Here is a 14124-nt window from a genome sequence, read left to right as displayed (position 1 = left end):
TCCAAGATGCCTTTATTCTGAATTTATAAATCTCTAACGCGTATGCATATCCTGAACTTTTGGATCTAAAATTTGATAGTCCAGATCAACCCCTTGCATACTTCCATCCCTCGTGACCTTTATCTTTTTCTCTACCTAGGTTTTTCTGAATTTGACACATGTTCGGGGTGCGCTTTATGTAGACCATCACCTAAAGTTAGGGACCCCTTTATGTATAATTTATGTATAAAGGGGGTTAAGTTGGGGTCTGAGAGCTTGTTTGTAAGGTCTACAGACGTAGTTGCATCGTTCATAGACCTATTTATAAGTTTTAGGGACTCCTTTGTAAATCTTAGGATCTATTTATAATATTTAACCCCACCAATGGAATAAATATTAATAACCGTCTCCTCCCCTATAAATAGAACCTACGGCTTGGAGGAGAGGACTTTTGACCATTTATTCTCTTACTTGTTCAGCTTGCTCTCCTTCTCACTCTGTTACTCTAAGGTTACTACATTGAGCTTGAGTCCATTTTCCATCATTCAGACATCATTATGTCTGGTTTCGACTCGTCCGAACCCAATAAAAACGCCCACCGTGATCTCAGCTCAACCAAAAACCTACGATGACACCACGAAGGAGAGAAGCTTTCCACGATGAGCAATCCAATATTTCCTGAGAACCACTACCTTCGTTCATACTTGTGCATGTTTCTTCATGTGCATGTTTCTTCATGTGCAAAGAAGCTGCAAAGCCAAGTCCAATCGAAGCTTACCTATCACCTTAAAGCAAAACGAAGCTAGCAGCCTCACCTTCGATTGTACACTCCTTTCTCCCATCTAGCAGTTCTGGCAACTTAGCAACTCAGCAGCCATACCGCTGATGTCACCTCTGCATGCATGCGAAGCCGCCGGGCATTAAAGCACCAACTCAACCACCCTGCATCAGCGAAGCTCAAGCAACCGTCGCGTTGTGGAGCTGCTGCGGTGTTCGGGCGTCCTTCAAGCGAAGCTGCCGCGCTACCGAAACGAGATATATGTCTTAGAAGCTGAAAGTAAAAAGAGAAAAAGGAAAAAAAAAAAGAAAGAAGGACAGATCGATGGTCATCAGCTAGTAGCAAAAGTTCAAAACTACTAGTAAACCACCTTCGATCAATTAAAAAGAGTGGAAAAGGACAACATTCCGTGCTAGGGTGCTGTGTGCCGACCCAAACGAAGCTCAGTACTACTAGTTGGCAATTCTACTATACAAGAAAGTCCAAGCTACAATCGAAGGTCACGTCCCATTCTTTCACATGCTTTACCTTAATCCACGGACCCTCGATGATTTTTTGCAAGAACAAAAATTTAGGTTTTAATCATCTTGTTTCTTTTATTTGCCACACGAGCTCATACAACCAGTATTCAGGGCACGAAGCTACCATCATTTTTTATTCATGTGCTATGTGCATGTGCATGCATGCATCTCTTTTTGTCACGTATCTGTATCTGCTTGCATGCATCAAGTTAGCAGCTACCTTAACCTGAGGTTGCAACACGAAACTCTTAATTAAGGATGCAGGCCTCTCTCTCCTCCAGTCGCTAACTCCGATTGCTCAAGCCTCGGACTTGGTTTTCTCAAGAACGAAGCTGCTAGGCAATAAAGCAGGCACCTCAGCTGAATTCACCGCTCGCCACCTTCGCGCCAAGCCGAGTTTGAAACCTCCACCAAGCCGAGTTTGGAACCTCTGCGCCAAGCACTCGAGCTGCGGAACCTTCGCTCGGAACCTCCGCACCAAGCTGCGGTCGGAACCTTTGCGCCAAGCCGCCAAGTTGCGTTCGTCACCTCCGACTGCTTTCAAAGCAACAACAAAGAAAGAGGTTCAGAGTTCAAGCAATTGTGAAGCTACCAGACCTTCGGTGGACCAAATAAGTAACCACGACTTTTGTTTAATCAATATTCTCAAGTATCTCACTACACGAAGGTTATGCCCCTTTTAATTGAACAACACTATTTAATCCTGCAACCTTCGATGATGCACAAACAATAGATGGAAAGCTCCCCATCTCTCAAATATTAAAGTTCTCTCACTAACCTTTTTGTGTTGCCGGATGTATCCTTTAATAAAGCCTTCTTACCAATTATTGCTCGTCTTCACCTTGTTTGCATGTTTTCACCTCTTCGTGCATGCATGTGCTACCTATATATATGCACGCATCTCTTTCTGCCGTTTCTGCTTGCATGCATCAAGGCTGCGCTACCTGTGCACCCATCTGCAACACGAAGCTGCTAATGGAGGATTCCTGCAGAAAGAGAATAGAAAATACCTTTTTTTTTCTAAGAGTAATGATCTTGCTTTTTAATCTGTCTCACGAAGCTTCAAGGTAGCTTCGGCATGTGGTGTTGACATCTGGCGCTGTTGCTGTCGGTTTCTCAACTAAAAATCTGCTCCATGCCTGCAGCAGCAGATGAGCAAAAAGGCTACCACTGGTTGCTAATAGTACTCACAGTCTATGAACACTGCAGGTTCAGTTCTTCGGTTTCTTTGGGACTGACGGAGGCAAGCTTCCAGGATGCAAATTGACCCACTTAGCACGGCTCAGTACCTTCGAGCGACAGCCAGCAAACACCAACCTCCGAGTGCATGAGCTAAACATGCACCAAGCAACCACCCATGCAGACATGACCTCCACCGTCAGCCAGCAAGCGAAGGTTATTAATTAACTACAAAGTCCAAAACCCATACAAAAGGACTTCCGATCAGACAAGTAACTTATCCTTCTACTTCTGAAAGAATTTGAACTATTGTGCCACAGTCGAGTGCAAAAATCAGGTTGCTAGGGGCTCCGAACTTAGCACCAGGCAGTTAAGGATAAAAGAAAAAGCCTTTCTATCCGTTCAACAACTTCGATTGTGTGACAAGAATTGCATGAGATAAAATTGCATGTTTGGGCCTAGCCCTCTCTTAAACTAACCTCTATATTTGCAGGGTGTATCCTTTAAAAAGCCTTACTTGTAACTTACCCGCTATTATATTTGCATCCGCTATTATATTTGCATGTTCTAAGTTCTCTAAGCCCATCGTTCTCCAGCTAAGTTTGTTCTACATAGTGAAATTAACTCACTAACACCTCTCTTGAGAAAATTTCTCTTTAAAAAATGCAGAGTTATCATACTTGACTTTTTGGAGGAGGATATGATCTTATTGGTTTTGTATCTTCATTGACTAGAAAAGGTCAGAACTTTTGGAGAAGATTATGATGAAAGTTATCACCTTATGGATTTTCTAGATTTATTGATCTTTAGAGAAGGTTACAGCTTTTGGATAAGATTATAATGAAGATTATCAACTTATTGGTGTTCGATCTCAATTGACCCCGGAGAAAGTTACGATCTTATTGGTTTTCTATCTTTACTGATATCTACAGAAGCTCAAAGTTTTTGGAGAAGATCATAGCGAAGGTTATCACCTTATTGGGTTTCCATCCCTATTAAATTTTAAAGGTCAATAATATTTTCCAAAGAGCTCTTTGGAGTAAGTTGGGACGAAGATCCTTTACTTAAATTGACTTTCTTCGAGCAAAGAACCTACGGAAGAAAAATATATATTTCAGAAATTGAGGTTAGAAGGTTCTTGAGAGACCAAATCATTTACAAGCATTCTGGACTAACCTCAAATCGCTGTTTCTTCAAGCTAAGAACCTCTAAAAGCAAAGAATATGCTAAAAAACTCCAAGCAAAACATCCCGAAGGTACCACACCTAGAGATTCTTATCTACCCTATGATGCTTAACTTCTTTTGTCTAAATATTTCAGCTTATCTCGGATCGAAGCAAGGAACAGTTGCAAACATCAACCATCACATATTAAATACTCCAATTGTATAAGTTAGCAAAGTTCGTATGTCTTACAAACTTTGCATACTTATCTAAAAGTGCAATAAGCACTTGAATGGCAAGGGGTTTCCAGACCTAAGGGTCTTGAAGCTTATCTTATGACCTCCAATCCAGACTTCACCTAAAACACTCAGTCAGAAAAGATATTTTTAAAAGTTATACATTTTTTATACAATGAATTTTGCCTTCACTAACATGCAGGTTTTCTTCAAGGTAAACACTCCTTCTCCGTCTTAGGCTAACCCCTTTATTCTAGAACTTTGTATTCATTTTGCGGGAATATTGGTTTTCATCCTAAACCTAAGTGCTTGATACATTGGTTTTCACGGTATATGAGTTTTCATCAAGAGATATCTCTTATTGACCTCCGGCTCTTACTGGCTATTGGACGGATTTCTTTTGGTGTTCATCCGTCATTGACTTCCATTATAATGATATTCACCAACAGTTGGATTCCATCTTAACAATGGCAATTCATCCACTCTAGTATTCAAGAGCACGGTCTTGACCTTCGGTCCTTATCAGCTTCAAGGATCTAGAATTGACAAACTTTGCCATATCCTTGCAAATACATCCATCTCCATTCATATGCATTAAAAGCATACATCAAATCATCTCATTGCATGAACACATCATCATGCATGGCAAAAAAAAATAGCTCCGAGGAGCTAAGAGGCTTATGACCTCAAAAGAAAGCCAAGAGGCTATCGATCCCAAGGGATGCGAAGCCAAAACACGTTTGGTTAAGAAAAAGAAAAGTGCAACAAGTACAAAAAAGCCAAGGGGCTATCGATCCTAAGGAATGCAAAGCCGAAACACCTTCGGCTAAGAAAAAGAAAATTGCAATAGGCATAAAAAAGCCAAGGGGCTATCGATCCTAAGGGATACGAAGCCAAAACACCTTCGGCCAAGAAAAAGAAAAGTGCAAAAAGCACTTGTGTTTATGGATAACTTCAAGAAATGATCTTTGAACCATTCTATACCCCTTGCAGACATACCACCTCTTTCAGGTATAAATCGTTGAATCAACTTCACCTAAGTTGTAGATTCGACAAAGTCTGGAATTCAAAGTTTCATCCTCGCCACTACTCGGGCTCGAGGGGCTCGTCATCACCTTCGGCATCGTCAGCGACTCCGCCTCAGCTGATACTCCGGCTCGAGGGGCTCACCGTCACCTTTGGCATCGTCAGCGACTCCGCCTCAGCCAATACTCTGGCTCGAGAGGCTCGCCGTCACCTTCGGCGTCGTTAGCGACCCCGCCTCAGCCGATACTCGGGCTCGAGAGGCCCGCCGTCACCTTCAGCATCGTCGACGACTCCACCTTGGCCGATACTCTGACTCGAGAGGCTTGCCGTGACCTTCGGCAACGTCAAGAACTCCACGTCGACCGATACTCCGGCTCAAGGGGCTCGCCATCACCTTCGACATCGTCAACAACTCCGCCTCGGCGGATACTCCGGCTGGAGAGGCTCGCCGTCACATTCGGCATCGTCAACGACTTCGCCTCGGCCAATACTCCAGCTCGAGGGGCTCGCCGTCACCTTCGGCATCGTCAGCAACTCCGCTTTGGCCGATACTCCGGCTCGAGGGGCTCGCCGTCACCTTCAGCATCGTCAGTAACTCCGCCTTGGCTGATACTCCGGCTCGAGGGGCTCGTCATCACCTTCGGCACCATCAATGACCCCGCCTCGGCCGATACTCTGGCTCGAGGGGCTCGCCGTTGAAAAGATCTTGGTGATGCCTAGAGGGGGGGTGAATAGGCGTACCTAAAAAACCTGAAAAATTCTTCGCAGCAATTAAATATGTCGGAACTTCCGGCAAAGCTAAAGTTCTTATACAAAAGTCAAAATTAAACTTGAAACTGCAGAATCTGCCTGAATCAAAAGTTGCACAATGATACTAGGAGACTTATGCTGGTGATCTTTGCAAGCACAACGACTCGAGTACGTAGATCGGCACAAAACAAAGTCTAGGTCAACAAAAATAAATAAATATAATAAGCACAAGACTCAAGAGATTTGTTCCCAAAGTTCACTTCCACTGAGAAAGCTACGTCTCCATTGAAGAGCTCACAAAGAGCCGGGTCTTCCACTAACCCTTTATCTCAATCAACCACAAAGGAGGATTAAGTCACTTACTATAAAATCCACAAAGGATAGGGTAATATAAATTTTTCGGTGCGCATACACACGCTTTAAGTGCTCTTAAGATGAACTTGGCTACCTTCTCTCTTAAATGGTTGAGTCTCGTACCTCAATCTTGCTCTCACCTAAGCCCTAGCTCAAGTCAAGTAAAGGATTAGCTCAAGGAGGAATTGAGGAGGAGTAGTAAATGCTTTTGGAGGTATTTGTCTCGGGTTAGGTCAGCAGCAAATGAAGGAGGGGCTAAGGGGTATAAATACCTAAACCCTCAAAACTAGCCGTTAGTGTATTGGTTAAGTGATTGTCAGAATTTCCAACACAGGGTCGGAACTTCCGACCATTTAAGAACAGCCGGCCAAGGACCCCCTGTCAGAAGAACCCAGTTACTTCCGACAGGTGTCAAAACTTCTGACACAGGGTCGGAACTTCGACATACACTGAAACAGTCAAAAAATTAGGTGTACAAGTGTGTGATTTTATGTCTCTCCTTGATGGTTAGCATCTCAAATAAGCATTTTGACACCTTCATGCTATCCATTCGCATCCTTCTTAATAGTAGGGTGTTTCCTAAACTCAAATTCAAAACATAAAATAAATAAAGATCTTCTTTCAAGCCCAACATCGTCCTTTAAGCAAATTTAGCATCTTTTGTTGCTTTTTTTCATTTCATTAAATTTTAACCTGTCATAACTCAATAAACTCATTAGCTCCTTAATTTTGTATATCATCAATATCAAAACCAACTTAGGGAGCCAAATGCACTTTCCCTGTCACCTTCGGCAACGTTAACGACCCTGCCTCGGCCAATACTCTAGCTCGAGGGGCTCGCCGTCACCTTCGGCTTTGCCTCCAACATCGCCCTTGCTACTACTACGGCTTCTGGGGCTTGTCGGGACCTTCAGCTTCAACTCCTACATCTTTCTCGCCGTTACTTCGGCTCAAGGGGCTCACCATCTCATCATCACCTTCAACGGCTCGGGTGCATGACAACTGCAACACCTTCGACCACTACTACAACTACAACTTTTATGTCATCTACGTCGACTACTTTCACTACATGCGAAGCTTATCTCACGAACACCAACCAAGAGGGGCTAGGGTGTACCGGACGACCAGTCCTTCCTAGATGACGGAGTCTTGTCCGGTGCTCGTGAGAAAAGCTTGAAGATGTTGCGGCTACCTTCGGCCATGACTTCTCCGACTACATCGCTGGTTGTGGCTACCTTTGGCCATGACTGCTCCGACTACATCGGAAGACGAGCCACTCACTGATCGAAGCTCAAGGGCGAAGCTGCCTGCACAATTGAAGCTCGAGGGCGAAGCCACCTGCAAAATCGAAGCTCTATAGGATCTAAAGTTGGCACTTGTGTGTGTAAATCAAAATATGTGCGTGCTTTTTTCTTCATGCCCTTTTTTTCACTGGTTTTTTGGGATGGAGTTTTTAGTGAGTCGCACATGTCTAGGTTGCACAAGACATTACTTGCAACTAGGATCCGGATTGTGGATATGCCTCTTTTAATAGGATCAACTACTCGGTCTCGTTGTGCCAGCCAAGACCGAATAGCTGAGGGGCTACTGTTGGGGTGCGTTTTAGGCCATCATCTAAGTTTAGCGATCCCCTTGTGTATCAAAGAGGCTTAGTTGGGGGTCCGAGGGCATGTTTGTGAGGTCTAAGAACGTAGTTGCATCGTTTAGGGACCTATTTATAAGTTTTAGGGATTACTTTATAAATCCTAGGGTCTATTTTAATATTTGACCCTACCAATGGAATAAATATAAACAACCGCCTCCTTCTCCCTATAAATAGAGCCTAGGGCTTGGAGGAGAGGACTTTTGGTCATTTGTTCTCTTACTTGTTCAGCTTGCTCTCCGCTTACTACATTGAGCTTAAGTCCTATTTCCATCATTCTATGTGGTTTCAGCTCGTCCGAACCCAACAACACAAGCTGTTGCTCTCACGGTGGAAATGGAGGGCATACATGCCAAAAGTGTGGTAGCAAACCCTACACTGACCCAGTTAAATGCCCAGCTACAGGTCCCTTCAGCATTTTCAGAGCTAGTACTGCGAGCCAGATGCGTAACGTGGCCAGCGCAACTTCAAACTGCCGGCCAAGCTGTGTACTTGCCTAGTTTACGGGGCAGCAGCTGAACAGCATCGTATCAATTGCAGACGAGCAGCTTGCATCACAGTCGCAAGCAGTGACCCGTGACCACCATTTCTATCCATCTCACTGCACCTAGTCACTACTGCACCAAGAAGCACCCCTTATTACGGCCGGTAAGAGGCTGGCAGCAGCACCGTAATTATCCAATAATCCAGGTCAACAATGTGGTAAACTGTCAAGTAGCATATGTACCCCTAGCTATCAGAGGCCGGCATCAGCTTAATTAGACGTCTAGATCACCCAAGTCATCATTCTTCTGTCCATATTATTTTAAATGCAGATTCTGCAGATACGGAAACACAACATTCAGAAAGGGACCCAAGAACGAGCGCAGCCAGTCACTACTCTGTTTGCAGTAAAAGAAGACGACTAATGACTCTGCAGTGTTGGTGTCGATGTACTTACTACACGGTGTGCTCAATTCATTGCTGGATCTCCAGTCCGGTCCATCCCGTTCCCATGTTAGCAGAGGACGATGATGGCGAACCGGGACCGGCCGGCCTTGACGGACGACGAGGTCGAGGTCCGGGCCGGCGTTTGGGCAAATGGGCAGGCGGAGCAGAGGCAGCCGGTCTCCCTCTCGCTCGAGTCTTCGCTTGGCGAGTCAGCGCGGTTGGGTCACCCGCGGCTGTTACTGCGTCCGATCTCTGATCGGCATCGCCTACGTGTCCGTTGCCTTCTTGGTCACTCACTCACCCACTCGTGTCGCTCGAGGCCAGAATGCGTCTCTCTCTCTCTCTCTCTCTCTCTCTCTCTCTCTCTCTCTCTCTCTCTCTCTCTCTCTCTCTCTCTCTCTCTCTCTCTCTCTCTCTCGTCCTTCCCCGGGCCAGCGACGTGGGGCCTGCCTATTATTTCGCTGTCCCTGTTCCAGGCCAGGTATGATACGAGTGGCAGAGGATACAGTAGGTGTTGGATCGATGGCGTTCACATCGATCAAGCTGCGCCGTCTCTGGCAACCGGAGCGATGGCTGAGGCAGTGCTCGTGTCTGTCGTGCGGGACGGAGGAGGATGCGGCAGCCTGCAGGGGATTGGGGATCGGGGCCAAGTGAGAATGCAAAGTGCCAAAAAAAAACGATGGCGATTTTCCTGGCTAGCAGATTAAATAGGATCTAAAACTGTGTACAGGAGTTCTGCTCTTTCAAAAAAAATACTCCCTCCGTTCAAAAATATAGATCGTTTTGCTATATCTAGATGTATAATTTTTACTATGTATCTGGACATAATTGTTTATCTAGGTGCGTATCAAAATTTATATATCTAAATTTATCAAAACAGGCTATATTTTGGAATGGAGAAAGTAATAGTAAAGGGCCTCTATTTTGGAAGGTGGCGATTTTCCTGGCTAGCAGATGAAATGTATGCTTCTGTAATCTATGCTTGCTGTCCATTTGGGTCCTTCAGATATTTAGGGTTCAGATATCTTCTGCTGCTTCCTGTCCATCACTGGTAAAGAGCAGGCTTTTATGCTAAACTTGTAGGTTCTTGTGATCCTTTCCCCATGATAGGTTGTGATAGGTTGCAACATCTTTCAGTTCCTTGAGTGAAGGCGATGCTTCACTTCTTAGTAAAAAAAAGCAGGCTTTAATCCTGAAAAAACTTTTTAGGATCTTCTGATCCTTTCCCATGATAAGCGCGTTGCAATATCAGGCGATGCTTCACTTCTTTTTCTTCGCAGAAGTAAGGAATGGTGTTAAAATATTCCTAGTTTTTTCGGGGTTGATTAATTGCAATTCTGAAGAGATTCGTCTGCAATCGTTTCACGTCCATGAATTCGCCTGTTCTTATCAGAACCTGTTCTTCTGAAATGCACCAATCTAAAATGATAAATACGCGAGAAATAATTCAAGCTTTATTAGTATCCTATGTTCACTTACATAAAAGATTACACGTACAAAACCTCAACAATTAGGGGTTAGGATGACAAACAAAAACCTCTCTTTGATCATCCCTAAAACTGTATCCTATGCTCACTGCTAGAGAGGATTGTTACTACACATGATCCTGTAGCTATTTGCTTTCCAATTTCAACCATCATACGCACATCACTACAAATTATATGGATAGACTTTTGAATTTAGTTACAAGAGAATTATGTAATTTAGTGACGAGATCTGATGGCAGAACTCAGCCGGAGATCAGCTGCTGGTGCTCGTCGCTGGAGCGCGAAGAAGGCGGCTGTGTCGTGATGGTGGCTGTCGCGGTCGTCGTCGGGAACATGTTGGCGAACTCATCGAACCCCTCGTAGTACCCGAAGATCCTGCCGCTGCTGCCTAGATCTTCCGGCGGCGTCACCGGCGCCGCCGCGGCGCCTTCCAGTATCTGCACCACCTGCCTCATGCTCGGCCGGCACTGGGGGTCAGGGTGAGAGCAGAGCAACCCGAGCTTGAGCACCACCTCGAGGTCGTCCTCGTCGCACTTGCCGATCCTCGGGTCCCTGGCGTCTCGGATCCTCCCGCCCTTCCAGCACTCGAGGACGTTGTCGACGAGCCCCGCCGGGTCGGCATTGTTGTTGCTGAGCGACTCGATGGGCCTCCGGCCGCAGGCCACCTCGAGCAGGAAGGCACCGAACGCGAACACGTCGGCGCTCGGGGTGGCCTTGCCGGTCTTGAACATCTCCGGCGCGAGGTACCCGAACGTCCCGATGACGCGCGTCGTCTGCGAGTCGCTGCCGTGGTCGTACAGCCGCGCCAGGCCGAAGTCGCTGAGCTTGCCGTTCATGTCGGCGTCGAGGAGGACGTTGCTGGCCTTGATGTCGCGGTGCACCACCACCTGCTCCCAGCCCTCGTGCAGGTACAGCAGCCCGGCGGCGACGTCCCGGACGATCTTGGCGCGCCGCTCCCAGCTCAGGGCCGGCTTGTCGGCGTCGAACAGGTGCTTGTCGAGGCTGCCGTTGACCATGTAGTCGTAGACGAGAATCAGCTCGCCCCGTCGCCGGCAGTAGCCGAAGAGCTGCACCAGGTTGCGGTGGCGCAGCCGGCTCATGCTCGCGATCTCCCAGACGAACTCGCGCAGGCCCTGCCGCGAGCCGTGGGCGACCTTCTTGACGGCGACCTCGGCGCCCGACCGCGGGAGCACGCCGTGGTACACGGTACCGAAGCCGCCGACGCCGATAACGTCGCGGAAGCCCCTGGTCGCCGCGTGCAGGTCTTTGTAGCTAATCCGGTGAGGGCCGTACTCAATCTCCCAATCTTCCTCGACCTCGGCGAACCGCCGGCGCCAGACGACGAATAGCGTGATGCCAGCTGACACCAAAAGGAGCGCCACGACGGCAAAGAGGATCAGTGCCAGGAGGAGTTGCTGATGCATCGTCTTCTTGGGCCTAGACGACGGGGCCCGCGGGAGCTTTGAGAGGTCGAGGTCCGGCGCGCGGCCGCCGCCGAGCCGAAAGCTCCAGCCAAGAACGTAGTGCGAGCTGGAGGCAGCACCGTTCGCGGCTGAGAAACCGACGTACGTGCCGTCGGCCACCACCGGAGAGAGGTTGACGGTGCAAGACACAAGCGGGACTGCCGGCCTGGGCATGCCGGCCGGCGACACGGTCACCTCGAGACGCTTGCCGGCGCCGTCGTACTCGATCCACACCTGCAGGAGGTCCCCGCTGACCAGGTTGAGGTCGGTGAGCTTGCCGGTGCCGGCGTCAACGTACCCCGCCGGCTTTAAGCAGTTGGACTTTAGGCTGTTCACGTCAACACCGACGTGGTTGTCGTTGACGTCGGAGAACTCCTCGTCCATGGCCGTGTCGAGCTCGACGGCGACGACCTCTCTCCTCCCATCCCCTAGGTGGTTCCACGTGTTGAACAGGCCGAGGTTCTTCCCGGCCATGGCTCCCAGCACGGTCGCGGACGGCGCCAGCGCGAAGGCTAGCCCGTGGCCGTGCGCGTCCGGGTAGCGCGGCAGGATGGCGACCACGAACGTGGTGGAGAAGGAGAGCGGCGCGCCCGTGGAGGCGTCCTTGAAGCGCAACGGCGCGGGGTAGAAGCCGTGCCCGAGCACCTCGTTGGTCTCGTTGGTGAGCCTCAGGAGGCCGGAGGAGGTGACCACGGCCGCGCCGCTGGGCGTCAAGTTCTCGCGCGGGAAGCCGCCGAGCCGCCTCGAGCCAGCAGAGCGAGCAGGACCGGCACCAGTGCGGCAAGAACGGCCGGCATGGTGGAGCTGGAACAAGAGACGGTGATCTCCCAGTGATCGGCGAACAGGTTGTGCTCGGCTTATAGCTTCCTGTGCCCAGCGTGTCAAAGTCATCGCCTCATCGTGGGGTAGAGGCTAGAGCTACACCGGTGAGCGCCTGGGTTTCTCGTGCACGGGTGGGGTAGGGAGGGGGGAGGTCCGAGCCGCGTGCGGCGAGAGGGACGTGGAAGTGGACGGCATCGCCGGGGAGCGCTGATTGGCTGCTCTCTACAGAGCATGGGTGGGAGAGGACGAGAGGTAGGAACGAATCAACGAAAGGTACTGACGCTCGGTCGTGGCTTGGTAGTGGTACTTCGGGATTTTATCTGTTTATTATTAGTCCTTGGAAATAATATTCTTGAATCATAAGTACAATTTAAAATACATCAAAACAAAATGGATGAATCTGTATATTTTATAAAGATAATGAAGTGATCATATGCCTTAAAACATTCATGAATATACATACATACCACTACTGGTGCAAAAAAAAACATGTATAGATCTTTTATCCGGAACTTTCATGGCTTGTAACTTTTTCTTAATTTGATCACTACCAAGTCCTGTAAAGAACCCCCTCTCAGTGACAATATAGCACAAAATCAAGAAATCGAGCTGGGGAAGACTGAAGAGGCATCAGCACCTGCTGACCAGCAATCCGATTTGGGGCACTTGGTATTGATATATATGCCTACTTGGCATCTACATGGCCTTTTCCAACTCATCGTTCATACCCACGCGGCACCAAAATTCACTATAACGCATATGTCATCCTAGTGTTTTTTCTCCTAGTACTATTATCTCTCTCGACCGTTGAGGAGAGAGCTCCAAGTCAATCATAAAGGATGGATAGTGTATATATATATATATAGGTAAACATAGGTTAATTATTGATATTTTACCCTCGGATGAAAAATTAGCAAAGTTTAGGAGGAGCCTAGTAGATCCTCAAATTAATAGTTCGAGGATCTTGATATCACCTCCAAACAAGTTTGAGGACTATCTATGCACCTTAGAGCAACTCCAGCAATAGCTCCTAAATTACACCCTCTAAATGCTAAGTGGGGGTTGTCTCTATTTTTTAGGCTTTCAAATTTGCTTCGACCCCCAGTAGTAGCCCTCAATTCTATCTTATTTTATAATAGAGGGCTCACTAGAAACTCCCTAAGAATGGAGGGTGGGGGAGGAGATTTGGAGATCTCCCCGAAATAGAGGGTCTAGTAGAGATCTGCTGAAGTGTATTTTTTTAATCCTGTAAACTTGAAATGTAAATTTGAAATAGGGAACTGTTTAGAGGGTCTGTTGAAGTTGCTCTCACTCCGATTGACGTGTGAGGTTACATCTTAGTACCAACCCCCCCCCCCCCCCCCCCAAAAAAAAAGCAAGTCTCATGGTTCAAAATTAAAGCGAGTTGTTTGGAAGCCCTAACGCCTAGGTGACATATATATAGATGGGCCTTTAATTTGTAGATCGAGCACAGGATTACGGTGGTCATGTCATGTATACATCCGTTGGAGAAAAGAGACTCCAACATCACGGGGAAGGCTAGGGCACACACACTAGGCCCGCAGACCCAAGCACGTGAGAACCATGGCTAGCTAACGGCAACTGCCAACTGGATTGAACAGGCGTGACCAGCCCGCGGGCTGCGATCGAGGAGGTCAACGAGTGGAGTTTACCACGACGACGGACGGTACGGTGGTCGCCGGCGTACTCCGTGGGTGATGGATGGACAGAGAGACATCATCATCACTGGCCAGCAGGGCCCAGGAGCATCATCATCACTGGCCAGCAGTCCAG

The 14124-nt window shown here is 47.8% G+C and overlaps 1 pseudogene; it reads right to left on the bottom strand.

Moving 5' to 3' along the window:
* Positions 1 to 10038: 10038 nt before the first annotated feature.
* Positions 10039 to 12421, bottom strand: LOC112876702 (annotated as a pseudogene).
* Between the last annotated feature and the right edge of the window lie 1703 nt (positions 12422 to 14124).

This window comes from Panicum hallii, chromosome 9 (assembly GCF_002211085.1).
Source record: "Panicum hallii strain FIL2 chromosome 9, PHallii_v3.1, whole genome shotgun sequence".
Classification (NCBI taxonomy): Eukaryota; Viridiplantae; Streptophyta; class Magnoliopsida; order Poales; family Poaceae; genus Panicum; species Panicum hallii.
Note: the sequence above shows the minus strand (reverse complement) of the source record. Positions and strands in the feature narration are given on the sequence as shown.